The sequence below is a fragment of the Peromyscus eremicus genome, chromosome 10, assembly GCF_949786415.1.
Source record: "Peromyscus eremicus chromosome 10, PerEre_H2_v1, whole genome shotgun sequence".
Lineage (NCBI taxonomy): Eukaryota > Metazoa > Chordata > Mammalia > Rodentia > Cricetidae > Peromyscus > Peromyscus eremicus.
This window is the reverse complement of record NC_081426.1, coordinates 3,056,889-3,076,450: the sequence shown is the minus strand read 5'-3', so window position 1 is coordinate 3,076,450 and position 19,562 is coordinate 3,056,889. Positions and strand designations below refer to the sequence as shown.

At 40.7% G+C, this 19,562-nt stretch overlaps 1 protein-coding gene across 3 annotated transcripts in view; it reads right to left on the bottom strand.

The window, feature by feature from the left end:
• Window positions 1-19,562, bottom strand: part of Ccdc85a (coiled-coil domain containing 85A) — a 195,734-nt gene that overhangs the window by 161,880 nt on the left and 14,292 nt on the right. The window contains exon 1 of one of the 3 annotated variants that reach the window (XR_009381707.1): window positions 920-1,025. The exons of the other annotated variants lie outside the window; for them this stretch is intronic. The gene's annotated coding sequence lies outside the window, so the exon portion shown is untranslated. Of the gene's footprint in view, window positions 1-919; window positions 1,026-19,562 lie in introns of those variants that run through there. 3 annotated transcript variants of the gene reach the window in all.

Genomic DNA, 19,562 nt, shown 5'->3' with positions numbered 1-19,562 from the left:
ACTGTGGACATGTCAGACCCCAAACTTCTAATCTCTCATTATGCTACCCTACCTGGCAGTGTCCATCATTATACTGCACCCATGTGGAACACAAAAATAAATATTTCTGGAATAAACGAGTGTATGTGTATTTTCAATTTCTCATCTGCTTACAGAACAGTGCAGAAACTTATACAAGAGAAATATGAACAGACTCCGCCTTCCCTCTACCAACCACACTCATAAGCCTTTCCTTTACTGTCATTGTTTGTTTTACTTTGGTGTTTATCTCAGGACACACTCTGATTAGCCTTTAATTTGTTGTAATAAATCTCCATTATCCCTGCCATTACTTAGAATGCATGGCTGCCTGATTAGTCAAGGCAATGATTTATAATGAAACCGCTATAGAGTACACACTTCCCTTCAGTACCCATGACCCTCCCAGTTTCACTGAAGGCTTTATTCTAAACAAGTTCAAGCTCTAGCTGTAAAATAACCATACTAAAGTGCCAAAGAAAGAGGACAATGTGCATTTTTAGCCAAAGATTCCTAGACAGGACAATCAAACTCTGGTGGTACACAGTGAATAGTTTAATCCATATCAAAACTCATGCTGAGGCTTGTTTCTCAGTGTGATGCAATGGTGCTGAGCAGTGGCAGAGTCTTTAACAGGGACTAATTTGTCCTGAGATCAGACTCCTTGCCTGAGAGGATTAGTTATTCAGACAGCAGGTGAGTCTGGCATCTTCTTTGCTGTCTTGCACTCCACTTTCTGCCATAGATTGGAGCATAACATAGAACATGGCCCTCACCAGAAGTCATTCACTCACCAGAACTACATTCTTGGACTTGCAAATTCATGAGCCAAATGAACCTCTTTACTTTGCAAAGTATCCATTCTTGGTGATTCTGTTATTGTACACAAAACAGACAATACCTTTTGCTAACGCAGAACATGATAAAGGACAAAGAAAGCCACGGGCCATTGTCTCACCACTAGCTTGCCAATGGCCTACTCTCCCCCACATATGAGTTAATAAACCAAACATACTCTGCCAACAGATAAGGCAGACACAATAGAATTTTGAGATAATCCTGTCTGTGATGGAACAGAAAGTGATGTCCTCACTCTGATCTTCCAGCTTACTAGCACACTAAGCAACATGAAAAAGTAAGAAAGGTAAGAGTCTCAACAGAATGCACACTTCACAATGGTCAGCACATGTGAGTACATGCAATCCGCGACTTGCCCAAGCAAAAGAAACAGCATCAGCAGACTTTAGAACTGCCCAAACCCCACATTCCCTCCCTAAACTTTCTTAAGTTCTGTATTCACCTATAGTGTTCAGACTCATTGCTGTGGGGCTTCTGAGAGAAAAGGATCCATTCAACATACTATGTGGTGAGCCACAAGAATATGTTATAAGGAGTCTAGCTGTGTATTAAAGCTATACCTTGACCAAGCCAAGGGTCAGTCAAGTGGCAAGCCATCTAGCATGAACTATTTGGTGTTAAACAGTTTAATATTCAGCTGTGCCTTGTTATAAATTTCTTGTGCTCACAATTCCCATAGAATTCTTGTATGAACTTCCTACTCAGGCCAGTACTTGGATAAGGTCACATAGGCAGAACAAGCAGGTGGTAAATGCATAGCTTTGTTCCTAGTGCAAATGAAGCTCAGACCATTCCCTTGCCTTGAGGCCTAAATGGCTCTCCAGAGCAATTGACTGAGAACAAAAGAGGTTTTTACATATCAAGGTGGAAGGTAGGATGGAGCAACATTCCTGGGGAGGCTGAGAACAGCGTGGCCAGGGGAAGAAGAAACAAGTGTTTCTGTAGAGGCAGACAGAACAACATGACCAGGGAGAAGGGAAGAACACAGAGGTTTTGTAGATGGTAAGGCAGGACTCTTACAGAGTTCATCAGAGCCAGGAGTAGAGAGCAAGTAGAGATGGAGGGCGAAGAAACAGAGGACAAAGATGGGGCTGGAAGCTTAGTCGTTAGCAGGACTATGAGAGGGCAATAAAAGAGGAGATTGTAAGGAACAAGTAAGACCTAGTGTGAACAACCCTGGTCAGGAATAGAATGACGTAAATAAACCACAAATGGAGTAGAGATAAGTTATGTGTGGAAGTTGTGATAAGGCTAGAAACCTAGCCAGAAAGGGGTATAAAAGATGAAGCCTCAGACCTGACCAACAGAGCTCCTCAGACCCTCCTGTGAGACGACTCTTCTCCTTCAGAGACTTGGGCTCCTGCCCTCAGCACAGACGAGGTTGACCAAGATCCAGAGGAACAGACATGGCGAGTCCAGACCTGTACACCTGGAGAGGTATTCCCGTTTCCACTTGGAAGACAGGATAAATATTGCTTGTAATCTTACTGTGTGAATAAATGAGTGTTATACCAAGTCTGAATCAAGAGTGATTATTCCTCCCCCATAAACGGGGTATGTGCTCGCCACAGAGACAAAGAGGAACTGAGTGTCAGGATGGAACTGAAGCCATGTAGACAGAATTTCATCCCAGAGAAATAAAGTAGATGGACAAAGAGCTTGGTGTATCTAGATTTATTCCTGCCCTGAATGCCTGACAGAGCTGTAGCTGTATAGATAGAATTTTGTCATAGAGGAATAAAGTTAACAGACATAAGAGCATAATGTACATAGATTTTTTTTTTCCCTCAGATATCCCACCCAGACATATCGTCTTCCCCAGACTCTGGGCAATCCATAATACTAGATGGACTGCTGGAACCCTCACAAGTTTCCTACTGTGCACAAAAGTACAGACGGAACTTGAAGCAGTGGATTTGGGTCATGCCATGCATGGTGAAATGTCCACATTTGCAGATAATTCTTTTTAGAAACTGTCCTCATTCTCCATGCTGAGACTAAGCTCAGCTTCATGATGTCTGAAAGTTAGGTAGGGCCACAGATTGGAAAGGGGGCTCAATTTAAACTGATTAGAGTCTTCATACTTCATGTCCCACTGAGAGGAAATAAAAGGAACTGCATAGGAACTGCATGGACTGTGTCTTGTAGCTTTCTCACCTCAACTTTGCCTATGTTTATGGACATGAAACTACGTTTTTATAACTGGAATGAAAATAAATTTCCAAAGCATATTCTTTACTAGAAGCACACACTGGATGGCATTGATGAATCAGATCCCAGAACTACATTTTAGTCCAAAACAAACAAACAAAAATTTAAGTTACATATCAGTAAAATGTCGCCAGCTATTTCTCTGGGGACAGGCTGTTCTTTACTCAATGTATGTGTTTTATTTTTGAATGTTCAAAGGTTCTTCTTTGAAGAAATGGTGGCACTGGATTATTATTTTATTGTCTATACCCAATGATGCAAAAAGCTGCAATTTCCATGTTTATCCCCAAATTTTATTTGTGAAGCCCAAATTCTGAGACGGCTGATGTAAGACTTCTCACTCCCAGATGATTTTTCCCAGAGTGCCACACCGTATGAAAGGCACACAGCAAGAGAGCAGCAGAGCCAACTCTGTATCTAAACTGCAGCCAGGCACACGTGACACCGACCCACCCTACCTAAGTTAGCATGTCACACTCTTTAAACTCTGCTCAACCTTTCATCATTTTAAGGAATTTAGATGAAGGGTGAGATGAAGAGGTTTATCAAATTGTTTTCCATTGCTTTAATCTGTATAAGTAAATCTTAGATATGCCCATTTAAAGATGAGTGTCTACATGTAACTTTACCATGTGGGTGACATTCCAGAGACACTCACACATGTAAAAATAACTAGCTGTGCATTGTCAACAGCACAGTAACACCAGCCAGGCTCTTTTCTAAGTCAGTGTCATATATTCTGGTTTCTCTTTAGACCCTATAAATCCTTTGCCTTTCACTAAGTCAGTGTTACTGTATACACAACTGTATATACTCTAGGTAAGTGTTTTCAAAGACATGTTTGTGTACTAGACCAATAATTCCTAGAGTGTGCCCACTGTTTTGCGAGACTACAACAAAAACCCAAAGATATGAAACCTACATTGCACATAGTGTTAGGATAGAAAGGGCTAAAGAATTGATATCTGTATGAATGCTGAGGAGACACTGCAGGAATCAGGAAGTTCAAGTCTGCCCCCCCGCAGAGTTTGAGAAGCCTGATTCCTAATAGTTTCTCATGAAAGTCACTATACTAGGGAGGCTATTCATGACAAACTACCTGGGTAAGACTTATTCCAAGACTTCAAATTCATCATAATTATAACCAGCTCTCATCATCTACTTTCCCCTATAGCCTCACAGGTAGAGTAACTCTGGGTGGGCTCTGTAGCACTAAATGTACCTGCCCTGCTAATCAACCTAAGCCTGTGAGCAGGATGTATCACCCAACAGACAGACTCTTGCCAACTCTTTATGGAGGTTCCCCTCAGAAACTGGGGTCTCTAGACTGACTTTATCTGCTGTTTTCATTCTCCCCTTTGTCATAAGTGGACTCTTATCTTCCTCTCCCATTAAATCATATCTAATTCATCATCTACGGGTATGACTAATGACTCGCCTTTCAGGGTCTTATTATTCTGTTAGGTGGAAGGGTGAATTGGCACTTGCTATCTAGGGAAATCAGAGAGATGCTGAATTAATGAATACAGTTAATTTGAATTCTCAAGTGTAGCCTGACAGACCAACTGCTATGAGAAAAAGAAATCAGATATCCTGACCTTTTAAATGCCATCAAAAGTGGAATGTGAGTATACTTTTTACTTCTGCCTGTAGTATCATAATCAGAATAACTGGCTTAATTAGTTTTGTTTGCAGTGAGCTGAGTTATTAAAAGCACAGCTCCTTGAGAGCAGTTGGTGTTGCCATCTGGCTGGTCCCCTCATTCCTGGTCCCGTTCCTTTCTGCTGTTTGCTGACCAGAAGTCAACACTTCTCCAGACACATAGCATGTTGGCAGTTAGTGTACAAGTGGGTGTGTGAGGACTGGATGAAGGTCAGGCCATCTTGCCAAGAATGCATCTCAGAAAAGAATGTAGCCATGGGGTAGGCAGAGTCCATGAGAGCAGCAAAGTTACTGGACTCCAGGCTAAGACTGAGAAAACTTTCCCCATAAAAAACTAATCTGGGAAATGGCACTCTATTGTAAACCGTATATACCCCATATGCGTGGACCAGAGAACCCTAGGAAACAAACTGAACTCACTTCATCTTCTAGAACTTTTCTCAAGCCAGAGTCTATTGCCAGCCACCAGCTCACACTCTCATCATTCTATGTCTCTCAGTATTTTAACTTTTCAATAGGAATGGGATAAAAATGGTTCCATTTCTATTAAGCAATCCTCCCTCAAGTGGCCTTGAAAGCTAGAACAAATGCCCTGCCCTCTTCACATAACTGCTCTGTGCCCTAGGAGTAACTGAAGTTCTCTAGTTCTATACCAACTGGAAACCAGCCTTGAGCAATTCATTCAGCTCTAGTAGTCAGTTAGATTCTTTTTCAAAAGACTGGAAACTTGAATACTTTGATATCTCTAGTGCAGAGAGCTCTATAACTAAGTTCTATTACATGATTTTCTGAACTGAACTTAACTGCACTGTCCTAATTTCTATTTTTAACATTGAAATAAACATCTAGTCACAAGTGAATTTATAATAAAACAAGTAACTACGTATGTGCTTCTACATGTGCAAGCATACAGTGGGGTCGCGGGGATTACTTTCGAACCTGGGCCAGTTCACTACTCCTTGGGCAATCTGGTGGTCTCCCACTCATGGAAGGTTACTATGTTGATGCTGAACTTAGTGAGGACACTCTATCAGCATAGCACACTATAGGCCAGAACTCCTAGACTCACATGATTCTCTCTGTCTAAGCCTCCTGAGTGGCTGGGACTATACGCATGCACCACTGCACCCAGCAGAGATACTTTTTAAGACATGAAAAAGTTGATGTTGTCATTAAGCAAATATCAGAGTGTTCTTAAATGAACCTAGATGATAACACCTACTAAACACATAGGCTACATGGTATAGTCTATGGCTCCTAGACTACAGGTTACTATTCCAAACATGTAGGTATCTATAACACAATGGTATCTGAGTATGCTGAATACAGGCTTGTTACTCATGACTTGCTGAGCCTGCTTTCTTATACAACCCAGGACCACTATCCTCAGGACGATACCACCCACAATGGGCTGAACCCTTCCCCATCAATCATTAATCAAGAAAAATGCCCCAACACACTTGACTACAGGCAATCTGATGAAAGCATTTTCTCAGTTGAGGTTCCTCTTCCCAGATAACTGTACCTTGTGCCAAGTTAAAAAAAAAAAAAAAGGACAAGCACACACTGTGGTAGTCTGAATAAGAATGGCCTCATAGGTTCATCTGCTTGAATGCTTGGTTCCCAGTTGGTAGAACTATTTGAGAAGGATTAGGAGGTGTGGTCTTATTGGAAAACCTGTGTCACTGGGGTGGGCTTTGAGGTTTCTAAAGCCCATGACCTAGTATCTGCTTCTCTATCTCTGTCTGTCTCTCTGTCTGTTTCTCTCTCTCTCTCTCTCTCTCTCTCTCTCTCTCTCTCTCTCTCTCTCTCTCTGTGTGTGTGTGTGTGTGTGTGTGTGTGTGTCTATGTGTGTGAGAGACTCTTTCTCTGCCTACAAGTCTATGTCTCTCTGTCTATCTCCATCTCTGTCTCTCTCCTTCTCTCTGTCTGTGTGTGTCTTTCTCTCTCTCTTTGCTTGCAACTTGACCATAGATGTGAGCTCTCAGCTCCTGCTCCAACACCACACCTGCCTGCCTGATGCCACATTCCTTGCCATGATAGTCATGGATTAATCCTCTGAAAGTTAAGAAAGTTAAATGCTTTCTTTAAAGTTGCTTTGATTGTGGTGACTTCTCTCAGCAATAGAACAGTAATGAAGATAATACCTTTCAATAATAATTTTTAATATTATAGCATCAATTCTCCAGTCAAAAGACACAGCTGGCTGAATGGATCAAAAAACAAAATCCATATATCTTTTGATAGGAAGAAAAACATCTTAGCTTCAGAAGGTTCTTGTATGACAGTTTTTCCGAAAGTAAAACATTCCACCCTGAAGGAAAACTGACCAGATGCACTACACCCACCCACACCCACCCCACCCCACTCGACCCCACCACCCACCCCCACCCTGCCAGAGTAAGCAATAAAAGCTGAGAGTCCCTCTCAGACAAAAAAAGCCAAGCTAAAAAGAAGACTATCAGACCAAACCGATGTCTAGAAGCAGAAATTAGCAGAGCTTCTTAGAAGAGGTTTAGACCAGAGTCACTTGGAAAGAATGTTCTCCAACCTGTTGAGCTGCCTGCAGGTTATACAGTGTGCTCCAAGTTCCCAGATTTTGTGAATCCACATGCTAGGGTGGACGTTGGTGATATAGCTCTCTTTGAGTCACTTCTGCTCTTGTAAGTAACCCTTCACCAATATTCCTATAAATAACCCAAGAGAACTCATTAGTTCACCCAGAGTGACTTTGGTATTCCATACGGTGGTCTGTCATTGGTTCCCTTTGGTCTGTCGTGGGTTCTGTATCTGGAGTGAGTTTCTTCCCTAGGAAAAGTTCTGTCACACAATACTGAGCACCTCCTTACAGTGGACAAAAGTACTTTAGTCAAACAGGCCCAGAAAACAAGCAGGTATTTCTATCATCTCTGACGAAGCAGGTCTCAAGCTAAAACCAGTCAGAAGAGATAAAAAGGAATACTTCATTCATATCAAAGAAACATTTAACCAAGAAGACATATTATCCTAAACATACACATGCCAAACTTGAGTACATCCAATTTTGTAAAACTTACTGGAGTTACGGACATAGATTAACATCAATTCAATAATAGTAAGTTATTTCATTTCAATACCCCACTCTCTTCAATAGACTGGTCATCTAAAAAACAAAACAAAATAAAACAACAACAAGCCTAATCAAAAAGACCTCAGAATTAACTGACCATACATTAAATGGACTTAACAGTTATCTATACAATATTCTATCTAGATACCCAGCAGAATATGAAATGTTCTCTAAAACAGACCAAAAAATAGATCACATCCTAAGAAACAAATCTTAAAAGTTTCAGAGTAAGAAATAACTTCATGTATCCTATAAATCATAATGCAATAAAGCTAAAACTAACAGCAAGCAAATCTAACAGCTGATGCCTTGAGAAAATAAATAAGACTGACAGATCCTTGGCCAAACTAGCCAAAAAGAGAGAGAGAGAGAGGGAGAGAGAGAGAGAGAGAGAGAGAGAGAGAGAGAGAGAGGGAGGGAGAGAGGGAGAGAGAGAGAGGACATCTTGAGGATAAATAAGAAAGGAAAGTCTGTGGCTTAAAAGTGATATATTTGTGTGTCAAGGTGACAAAGGGTCCATTGTGCTGGCTAATTTTATGTCAATTTGATACAAGCTAGTCATTGGAAAGGAGAGAACCTCAACTGAGGAACTGCCTCAATAAGATAAGGCTGTAGGCAGGCCTATATTCACAACAGCTAAGAAATGAAAACAATTTAATTCTCCTCCTATTGACAAATGCGTAATGAAATGTGATACATATACACTATGGAATACTGTTCAGATGTGGAAAAAAATGAAATCATGAATTTGCAGTTAAATGAATAGAACTAGAAAAGATCATATTGAGTGGCATAACTTTGATCCGGAAAGACAAACATCATGTTCTCTTATCTGCAGTTCCTAGCTTCAAATCTTCAGATGTAGAGTAACTTCAGAAACCAGGAAAATAAAAAGAAACCATATTTGGGGGTCGGAGAGAAAGGGCCAAAGCAGGGAACAAGTGATCTGAAAGAGGAAATAAGAAAAATCATGGGGGAGTTTTAATTAGAGACAGTAGAAAGAGATAAATACAAAAGGCAGGAAGAGAGCAAAATAACAGCAGGATGTCTGAAAAAGTCGAGGAATCATAGTATTATTAATCTATGTCTTAGGCAGGATTTCTACTGCTGCGTTGAAACACTATGACCAAAAGCAAGTTGGGGAGGAAAGGATTTATTTAGCTTATGTGTTCATATCTGTTCATCATCAAAGGAAGTCAGAACAGGAACTCGAACAGGGCAGGAACCTAGAGGCAAGAGCTGATGCAAAGGCCATTGAAGAGTGTTACTTAGCCTTGTTCTCCAAGGCTTCCTCAGTCTGCTTTCTTATGGAACCGAGAACCACCTGCCCAGGGTGGTCCCAGCCACAATGGCTTGGTCTCTCCCACATCAATCACTAATTAAGAAAATACCCCATAGGCCTACCTGTTATGGAATATTATTTTAAGGTATGTTACATTTGTTTATGCTATGGAACATTTGTTTGAATGATGCAAAGATGTGTGGCATTCTTTTACGTTGCATTTGTTTAATTCTGTGAAGCTGTGTTACTTTGCCTGTCTAAAACACTTGATTGGTCTAATAAAGAGCTGAACAGCCAATAGCAAGGCAGGAGATAGGATAGGCTGGATTGTCAGGCAGAGAGAATAAATAGAGGAGAAATCTGGGAAGAAAAAATTAGGGAGCAAGAAAAGAAGGAGAGGAGGAGGACATCAGGGGCCAACCACCTAGCTACATAGCAAGCCATGGAGTAAGAGTGAAAGTAAGTATATACAGAAATAGAGAAATGTAAAAGCCCAGAGGCAAAAGGTAGATGGACTAATTTAAGTTAGGAAAAGCTGGCAAGAAACAAGTCAGACTAAGGCTTGGCATTTATAAGTAAGAAAAAGTCTCCATGTGTGATTTATTTGCAAGCTGGGTGTTGGGTCCCCAAAGAGCAAAGAGACAAAAGAGAAAAAGAGTAAAAACAAAAGAAAGGAAAAAAAAAAAAACTAACTACACCTACCTACAGCCCATCTTATTGAGGTACTGTTGGGGACCGATTCCGGACAGTGGTGTCCTTACTTTATCAAACCTTACAAAGGCAGGAAGTTCCTGGCCTAACCTCGGGCTGTACAACTTCCTGGAGTACCTGCTAATCAGCCAGCTGCAGGGGCCTGGGACCAAAGCGACCTCACCCTCCCTTAGGAATTTTCCATTCTTCTCTCCGTGCTTTCCCTGTTCCCCCTCCCTGCCTGAAGCCCTGTTTATAAGCCCCAACACCCAGTCAATAAACGGAGACCTCGACGCAACTCAGAATGTCTCTCTCTTCCTTTACGCGCCTGGTCTCCTTTCTCTCTCGCCCCCATTGATCTTTCAGGAGGTGCCTCCTCGAGTCTCATCAAATAACCTGGCCCGCGGGACCGGGCAAGGTACTCTCTCAAACAAGAATCAAGGCTCCCTCCTCTCTAGTGAATCTAGCTTGTGTCAAGTTGACATAAAACTTGCCAGTTCAATCTACCTAAAATTATATATAGCATATATAGGTCTATGTATACATATAAATATACAGTTTAAATAAAGTTTTCATATCTGTGCTGACAATGGTCCCCCAAAGAACTATAAACTATCTAACAAAAATCCCAAGACCAAGTATGAGAAGACCCTTTTGAGTTGTTGGTCAGAGTTGTCCAAGTGACACCTAAAACATTATAAGCTATTGGTTTTGCCCTTGGTTGCCTCCCAAGGTTGAAGGTAAATCCCTATTGGCTAAAGACTTGGGACATAAGATCTGGAGGACTGGACTGGATCTGACCTGAAAGCTTCCTCCCTGGGGACTATCTTTCATAGCATCAGAAGGCGCCATATAAGCTTCCAAGGGAGCAAAGCAACCAATACTCCTACCCAGCTATAATTCTATGAACTAAACCAATGACCAGTATAACATGGTAACTCTAAGGGTGCAATGGTGGCAGGCATACTTATCAGTAACTGGACTTAAGGCCCACTCAACAAGAGGAAAATCATGCCTGGTACTGGAAACCTAGCCAAGGCTAGTGAAGTCATGGATCTTGGAGGAAAACCTAAATTGCCACTTAACAAGTATAATTCCTTACCTACATCTGAATGTTTGAATATTTATCCTTACACTAGGTTTCACTCCTCAGCAAAAAATAAAATTAAAAAGTTACTTTGCAATAGACAGAGACCTCTACAGAAAACCACAACTGATCAAAATGCTTAGAGGAAGTGACTGTGTGGTGTCCAGCCCCAACACAACTCCTGCACCTATGGCTCAGAGATCATAGTGGAGGAAAGGGGGAGAAAGCTTGTAAGAGCCAGAGGAACAGGAAGTTGCTGTGAGATTTTGTCTCCTAGCAATGTCAGAGAAGCTGTGAGACCAAAATGAGCCATCTTAGAAATAAGACCAAATGCTTTCACCCTAAAACTAAGGCCTAAGATTTCTCCTTTTAGATACAGGCCATGAGTTACTGGAATAGGTCAAGAGTTACTAAAACTAGTCAGTTAAGATTCCAGGAACCAGGAAGTGTAAAAGTACAGAGTCAAAAGGTAGTCATGAGGTAATGACTGCTGGGCTATGGAATGTCCTCTCCCTGGTTTCCAGAGTAACTGACCATAAAAATGTCCCCACCTGAGGGCAGCCAATGAGAAATGGTGGCAGGCAACCACTCCCTTAGAAGTAAGGTTAAGCCATGATTTCTAGGGAGTCCCTAGAAGTGAGCCAATCAGAATTTTACCCATGCTAGCACCCCTAAATGATGTAACCTTGTGGCTTTTGCCTTTAAAAACTGAACTTGCAGAAAGGCGGACACTTCCTCCAGCATCCACTGCATTGGATCTGTTGGACGAAGTCTCTGTCTAGGCTTGTATTGCTCTTTTGGATATCCCGGATTAAACCTTGCTTTTGCATTCCGGCATGCTCGTCTTTGGTGGTCTCTCTGGGGGTCTCGATCTGATCACAACAAAGCTACACCCATGAAGTCTTATCACCTGCATAAACAAGACCTGAACAATGATGATACCAATGGACACACTCACATGGAAGAGGGAAATATCATGGGACCTCAACCCTAGATAAAAAACTATAGTCAACTACAAAAATCTGGGAGGAGGAGAAATAATCTTTCCCAGGGAAGAGTCCTGAAAATGGTTATCCAATACCTAGTGGTCAGCCCTGAAATTATATACATACAAGTAACATTATACAAACTTAGCAGTTTATATTTCTATATTTAGGTGCACACACATACATAACAACAATTAAAGAAATAGAGGGTATGAATTTGATAGAGAGCAAGGGGTAGGTACATGGGAAGTGTGGTGGGCCACAAGAATATATTATAGAGACTCAGCTGTGTATTAAAGCTATACTTTGACTGGCCAAGGGTCTATCAAAAGGCAAGCCATTTATTAAGAATATTTGCTGTTATCCAGCTTTTAGTATTTCAGCTGTCTTCTACTATGAAATTCTTGAGTGCCCAAATATTCCCAGACCAATTGGCAAACAGTTCAGCTCCTCAGACCTGCTGAACTTCTAGGTAACTCCTTCACTGAGCCTAAGAGACAAGCTGGCTGGAGATGCATAGCTTTGTTTCTTGTGCTAATGAAGCTCAGACCATTCCCTTGCCTTGAGGCCTAAGTGGCTCTCCAAAGCAATTGACTGAGAACAAAAGATGTTTTTACATATCAAGGTGGAAGGTAGGGCAAACAGGGAACCTCAGTGGCCTTGGGGAGAAGAAACAGGTGTTTTCTGTAGAGGCAGACAGAAGGGCATGAACAGGGAGAAGAGAAGAACACAGAGGCCTAGTAGATGGTAAGGCAGAACTCTCCTAGAGTTTATCAGAGCCAGGAGTAGAGAGCAAGTAGAAATGGAAGGCAAAGAAACAGGACAAAGGTGAGGCTGGAAGCATAAGAACTTAGTTGTTAGCAGGACTATGAGAGGACAGTAAATGAGAGGACAAAGAGGAACTGAGTGTCAGGATGGAACTGAAGCTATGTAGGTAGGATTTCATCCCAGAGAAGTAGAGGGACAAAGAGCTTTGTGTCTAGATTTATTCCTGCCCTGAATGCCTGACAGAGCTGTAGCTGAACTGATAGAATTTTGTCGTAGAGGAATAAAGTTAACAGACATAAGAGCAAAGTGTATGTAGACTTTTCCCCCCAGATATCCCATGTCGGACATAGCAAAATCCCCAGACGCTGAGTAATCCATAGGGAAGGGCTGAAGGAAAGGGAAGGGAAATATGATGTATTTTAACTTTAGAAAGTAAAACACACACCTTTAAAGAAATCAGCTAAAGCATTTCTGTACCCCAACCATACCAGTAGTCAAAAATGTGAATTTTCATTTGCCAGATTTAAAGGATTCAATTTTCTTTTCTGTAACTGAAAATGAAGGTAAAAGACATACATGTGGGGAAAGTCACTCAGTTATTTAAATTCAAAGCATTTAATGTTCAATGAATGTACATATAAGGTACTTAACTCTACATATGGTCAAGGACAAAGAGGTACAGAGGGCTGGAAAGATGGCTCAGTTGACAAACTGCCAGTCATACAAACGTGAAGACCTAAGTTTGAATACTGAGAATGCACATAAAAGCTAGCCTTGGTTACTGCAGAACTGGTGGGGGACGATGGTGGCCATCAGGGAGAAGAGAATCCCCAGGAACTATTAGCCACTCTATAGCTGAGCAGTGAGCTCTGGGGCTCAAGGAGAAACTGTCTCAGACATGAATTGGAAAGTTATCTAGGACAACACCCACCTGAAGTCACATATAGCTTCCATAAACATGCAGACATGTAACCCCACACACATGCACACATGTATCACACACACACACACACACACACACACACACACACACACACGTGTACCTCACACAAACATGTACACTTGTACCCCCCCACGACCACACATGTACTCCCCACATACATGCACACAGACACACAAATACAAAAAGAAAAAGAAAGAAATTAAAGGGGAGTGTTAGGGAGTAGAGAGAAAGGGAAAGTGGGAGGAAGTGGAAAAATCAGAGAAACCGTACAAATAGTGAGTATAGTCTTTGCATAACTCTAAAATCCACCATTTTCTGCCCCAGAGAAAAGCAGGGAGACCTAAAGTTCTGAGGGTTCTGTTCCTGCAGTTTCCTCCCTGCCAGTCTGAGCTGCAGTGGCTTCTGAATACAGGGGACTTGGAGTAGTTACATGAACCCTGGAGGTAAGCAGCCACATTACACAGCCCAATTATCACCTTTTATCTTAGAGAGGAGATGCGGCCTTGACTTATTCAGGATAAGAACACAACCTGCTGTGCCCTCTGCCACCCTCCTGCCTCTCTAGGTACTCTGCTTAAGAAAGAGCAGCTTCTTCCTCCTGGAAACCCTGGCCCGCCACTCCTGAGAATGCGGTTTCTGTCACTGAACCTCCCCGATGACAGACCACCATAAATGAGTGCCAAGATTTCGTCTGTTTTCAAGTGCTTCTGGTCTACTCTCAATTTCCCCGGCTTTCTTAAAATCAGCTCATTTCAGAACATGAAACTATCCTGAATACGTCTTGGAATCAAGTTCAAAATTAATATTACAAATATATACAATGCTCATCATACACATTATGTGTTAAGATATCATTAAGCGCAGGGCATGCTTATGACAAACTACCAAAAACATAATTATTTCAGTTCTTATATTACAGAAAAGTTCATTATCTGAAGTATAGTCTAGACCTGGGAAATAAAGAATAAATATTGAAAAGGCCAAATTGGCAATGGGGAGACAGTTGAGTTGGTAAACATAAGGGCCTGTATTCAGATCATACACATCTGTAATCCTAGCAGGCAAAGACAGGCAAATCTCCAGAGCTTGCTGCTCTCCAGGTTCAGGAGAGACCACATCTCCAACAATGTGATGTGTAAGGTTGACACCAGAGGTCAACCTCTGTGTCCACATGAATGCTCTCACACACAAACACACACATAAATATGCTACACACCAGAGAGAGGAAAATAAAGGCAAAATACACAGAGATGACACTTTACTCACAGAAGGACAGCTCATTTGTTCTTTACACATAGAGTTATAAACAGTTGTGGCTGTCCACGTTCCCAAGCTACAGTATACTATCAGAAGTGACAACATGAGTGAGGCCTGCCTGAGATGGAAGACAGTGCCCCTGATAGCATGATAGCATAGTACCATGCCCCATCCAGGGACATGAGTACAGTTGGAGAAGTGTGAAAGCCTCTATCAGAAACTTTGTCTGGAAAATGTCTTCCCATCAAGGTCACACTGGCTGGCCCTGTGGTGCTACAAAAACAAGCATTATGGTTGTTCATTTTCTTATAACTTTGAAAAAATTTGGGTTCACATTTTTGTTTCTGAGAGTGAAGATTAACTAAGATCCCTACAACAATGCTTCCAGAATACTTTGTCTTTACTGAGTAGGCAGTTCCCATAGTATTTCTCGTTCCCATAGTATTTTCCTGTTTATGTGGTGATGAACATCCACCCATGCATCTATATCCACAGGTCACGTTTTTAAAGTCTTTACCTAATGAAACTCAACAGCTCACAGGTTTGTATTTCACAGGCTTTGCTCTAAATTCCAGTTCAATGATCCTATTATTTCTATTATATATTCTAAAAGTTGCAATTGCCAAAATATAGAAATATTTAAATAATTTAAATTGGGTGTAAAAGAATAGGCCCTTTACCAATGGGAAGAGATTCTTGATTGAATTCACAGGAACAGCTCATGTGGCTGGGTGCCAGAAATGCCAAAGTGGCATTTCAATATTTGCTTGACTAAATAATCAGTTGAGTGTTTGGCATTGTTCAGATACAATATTTGAGTTATCAAAATGTACATAAATACATACACATGGGCAAACATGAACAACCTTCCTACAGAAAATCCTGGCCACCTAGATTTAAAGAACATTCATAGCTTTGTGGAATCACTTCCAGTGGAGGTGAAAACTGGTCACAGCACCAGCTGGCACATTCCTAAACCTTTCAAGTTTTCCAATGGCCTCTCAGACACTCTGGGATTGTCATAAACAAAAAGCATAATATTTGAAATAGTTTGTCATTTAAATATATTTCATGATTAATGCAAGATGTTTTGCACATACAAGTATGGTACAATAAATTCTACTTTTTAAAAGTTCTTAAATTGTTTTAATCATCAAAGTTTTCTAATTGCTTGCCTCTTAGATACTTTGTGATTTTTAAGTCATTTAATCAAATGGCTTTTACAATTAGTGCAATATGCTTTATGCATACAAGTATGATTCTACTTTTCAAAACTTCAATTGCTTTCCTATCAAAATACATATAGTTACCAAATTATGCTAAGATCTTAAGAAAAAACACACTATCTGTCCCATTAACTGTCTAACACAACACAACACAACATACACAAGATGAAACTCGTTGCTAACATTCCATAACTAAAGGTCTCTCAAGAGACCTTCAATTTTTTTCTGCTGTCTGGATGCATCAATATGCAGTGCTATGGCTTTTGCTTTCAAAGAGTGATCATTTCTGCTATCAAACAGCACTGCATAACCCAGACAACCTTGGATTGGAAGTCTGGAGAAATCCTGCGGAGTTCCTCCTACAGGTTTATCTTATACTTACAGATAAAGCTACTTTCATGTGGTTTTCCTTATTTATTAATGACCTTGGTATAAAATTAGAAACAGTGTAAAACTCTGGGCAAAATCCAATGAAGTGGGAGGTTTCAAATGTGGCATTGTCTTGTGGAAAACACTCAGCATTGCAGGGCTTGTGTGATCTATATACACCACCAATCTCCACTGTGAATGATATAGAAAGCCATATTCATTTCCCAGCTGGACACAAAGCCTTTAAATAGTAAGGTAATCCTCCACTGCTCACATGTCAGCTTTCCCCTGAAAGTAGCCTGACAACCCCATGGACCAAAAATACAGATTTTTCTTCCTCAAAGCAGTTGAACGTTCAGACAGCCCTGACCTAGAGTTGAGAGAAGTGAAGACTCACAATACCTGCTATATTCAGTCCTTCTATTCATGGGGTTAATCAATGGAAAAGAGAAGCAAACGTTCTTCATTTCCCAGAATGCTTTAGTGTTTGAGGCTTTTATGCAAACCCACAGCTCCTTATACATGGAATGGTTTTTCTCCTGGCCTGGTCATTCACACCACTACTAAGTGCCTGTGGAAGCACCCAGTCAACATCATCTGCATACATGAGTAAAGGCCTCAACAACTGATGTTTTCAAGGCCACAGTAAATTTAATCTGCACCTAGGTTAGAAACCAGCACAATGAAGAGCAGTTTTATAAAACCAGCGTACCTGGAATCGCAGCACTGGGGAGGTGGACCAGGAAGCAGAAGGATCACTAAGTCCAGGTTAGCATGAGCCATGTAGAAAACCTTGCTTTAATTTTGCCCTCCCCCAAACTGGAAGGACTGGTGGTGTCTAGATACATTTGCTCCTATGTAGGAAGAGGAGATACAACCTCTCTTTCTGTCTCTAGAGTCTCTAAACTGCCAACACAAGGAAAGCAAGAAACTCTCAAGAGTTGGGCATGTAACTCTGCCATTCCTACCAGTGAGGCCAAAGCTCCTCTAAAGAGACCTGACTTATTCTGATCAAAGGATTTTTTTTGTACGTCCTGGTGGCTAGGGTGATGTAGGAGAACACAGTTATTGTCCATTGACATGTACTCAAAAGCAACTGGGGCAGAGACCCCTGATTGATCATATACTACGCAGGCCCCTAGAAGTCCAGGTAGGCCACCTGCCAGAGGATCTCCTCAACTCTCTTAGTGCCCCACCCAACCCTATCCCCAATCCCTCCATCCCTCCTCTTGCCACGGCCCAGCCCTCAACTTAAGGAGAGACATCCTGCTCAACCAGAGGCCACATCTGCCAAAAGACCAGAGAAAACAGAAAACAAAGAACAAATCATCCTTTCAACAAAGACAAACTCAGAAATCAGCACCAAGACCTATAATCACCCCAAACCCAGATGCCTACATGCTAGTGTAAGAACATAATCAACAATAGCCAAGGCAATAGGTCACCACCAGAGAATATTCTACAACAGCAAGCCCTGAATATTTGAACACAGCTGAAGCACAAGAAAAGGACCTTAAAACCAACTTTATGAAGATGATAGAGGTCCTTAAAAAGGAAATGAATAAATCCCTTAAAGGAATTGAGGAGAAGACAATCAAAAGAATCCAGGGAAACACAAATAAACAAAAAAAAATGGAGGAAATGAATAAATAACTTTTAAAAAGCTAAGATAGTCAATTTAAAAAACAAACAAGCAATTGAAGGAAATAAATAGAACTGTTCAAGACCTGAAAAATGGAAATAGAAACAATAAAGAAAATATAAACTGAGGAAATCCTGGAAATGAAAAATCTAGGTAAGTGAACAAGAACTACAGAGGCAAACTTCACAAACAGAGTACAATAGAGAGAAGAGAGAATCTCAGGAATGGAAGATGCAACAGAAGAAATGGATACATTCGTCAAATAAAATGTTAAATCTGGAAAATTCCTAACACAAAACATTGAGGAAATCTGGGGCACCATGAAAAAAACAAATATGAGAATAATAGAAATAGAAGAAGTAGAAAAATACCAGCTCAAAGGCCCAGAAAATATTTTCAACAAATCATGAAAGAAAATTTTCCTAACCTAAAAAAGAGCATGCCTAGAAAGGTATACGAAACATACAAAACACCAAATAGATTGAACAAGAAAAGAAAGTACCCTCATCAAAAATAATAAAACACTAAACATACAGAACAAAGAATATTAAAAGCAGCAAGGAAAAAAGTTGCAAGTAACATATAAAAGCAGACCTATTAAAATTATACCTGATTTCTCAAGGGAGACTCTAAAAGCCAGAAGGGCGTGAACAGACGTGCTGCAGTCTCTAAGAGACCACAGATGCCAGCCCAGACTACTATAGCCAGCCAAATTTTCAATCACCATAGGAGGAAAAAAACAAGATAGTCTATGATAAAGTCAAATTTAAATAATATCTATCCACAAATCCAGCCCTTCAAAAGATACTAGAAGGAAAACTCCAACCCAATGAGGTTAACTACACTGATGAAAATACAGGAATTAAATAATCTCCATCAAATAAAAAATCACCAGCAAAACCAAAAGAAGGGAACCCCACACACAGACACACATACCACCATTACCACAATCAACACCACCAACAACAAAATAACAGGAATTACAATTATAGGTCATTGATATCTCTCAATATCAATGAATTTAATTCCCCCAATAAAAACACACAGACTAACAGAATGGATGTAAAACAGGATCCATCCTTCTGCTACATAAAAGAAACATACCTTAACATCAAAGACAGACATTATCTCAGAGTAAAGGGGTGGAAGGTTTTCCAAGCAAATGGACCTAAGAAACAAGCTGGTGTAGCCATTCTAATGTCTAACAAAATAGACTTCAAACCAAAACTAATCAAAAGAGACAGGGAAGGACACTTCATACTTATCAAAGGAAAAATCTACCAAGATGATCTTTCAATTCTTAATACCTATGCCCCAAAGGAAAGGCACCCACTTTTATAAAACATTACTAAAGCTTAAATCACACACTGACCTTCACGCATTGATAGTGGGAGACTTAATACCCAACTCTCACCAATGTAAAAGACATCCAGCCAAAAACTAAAACAGAAATA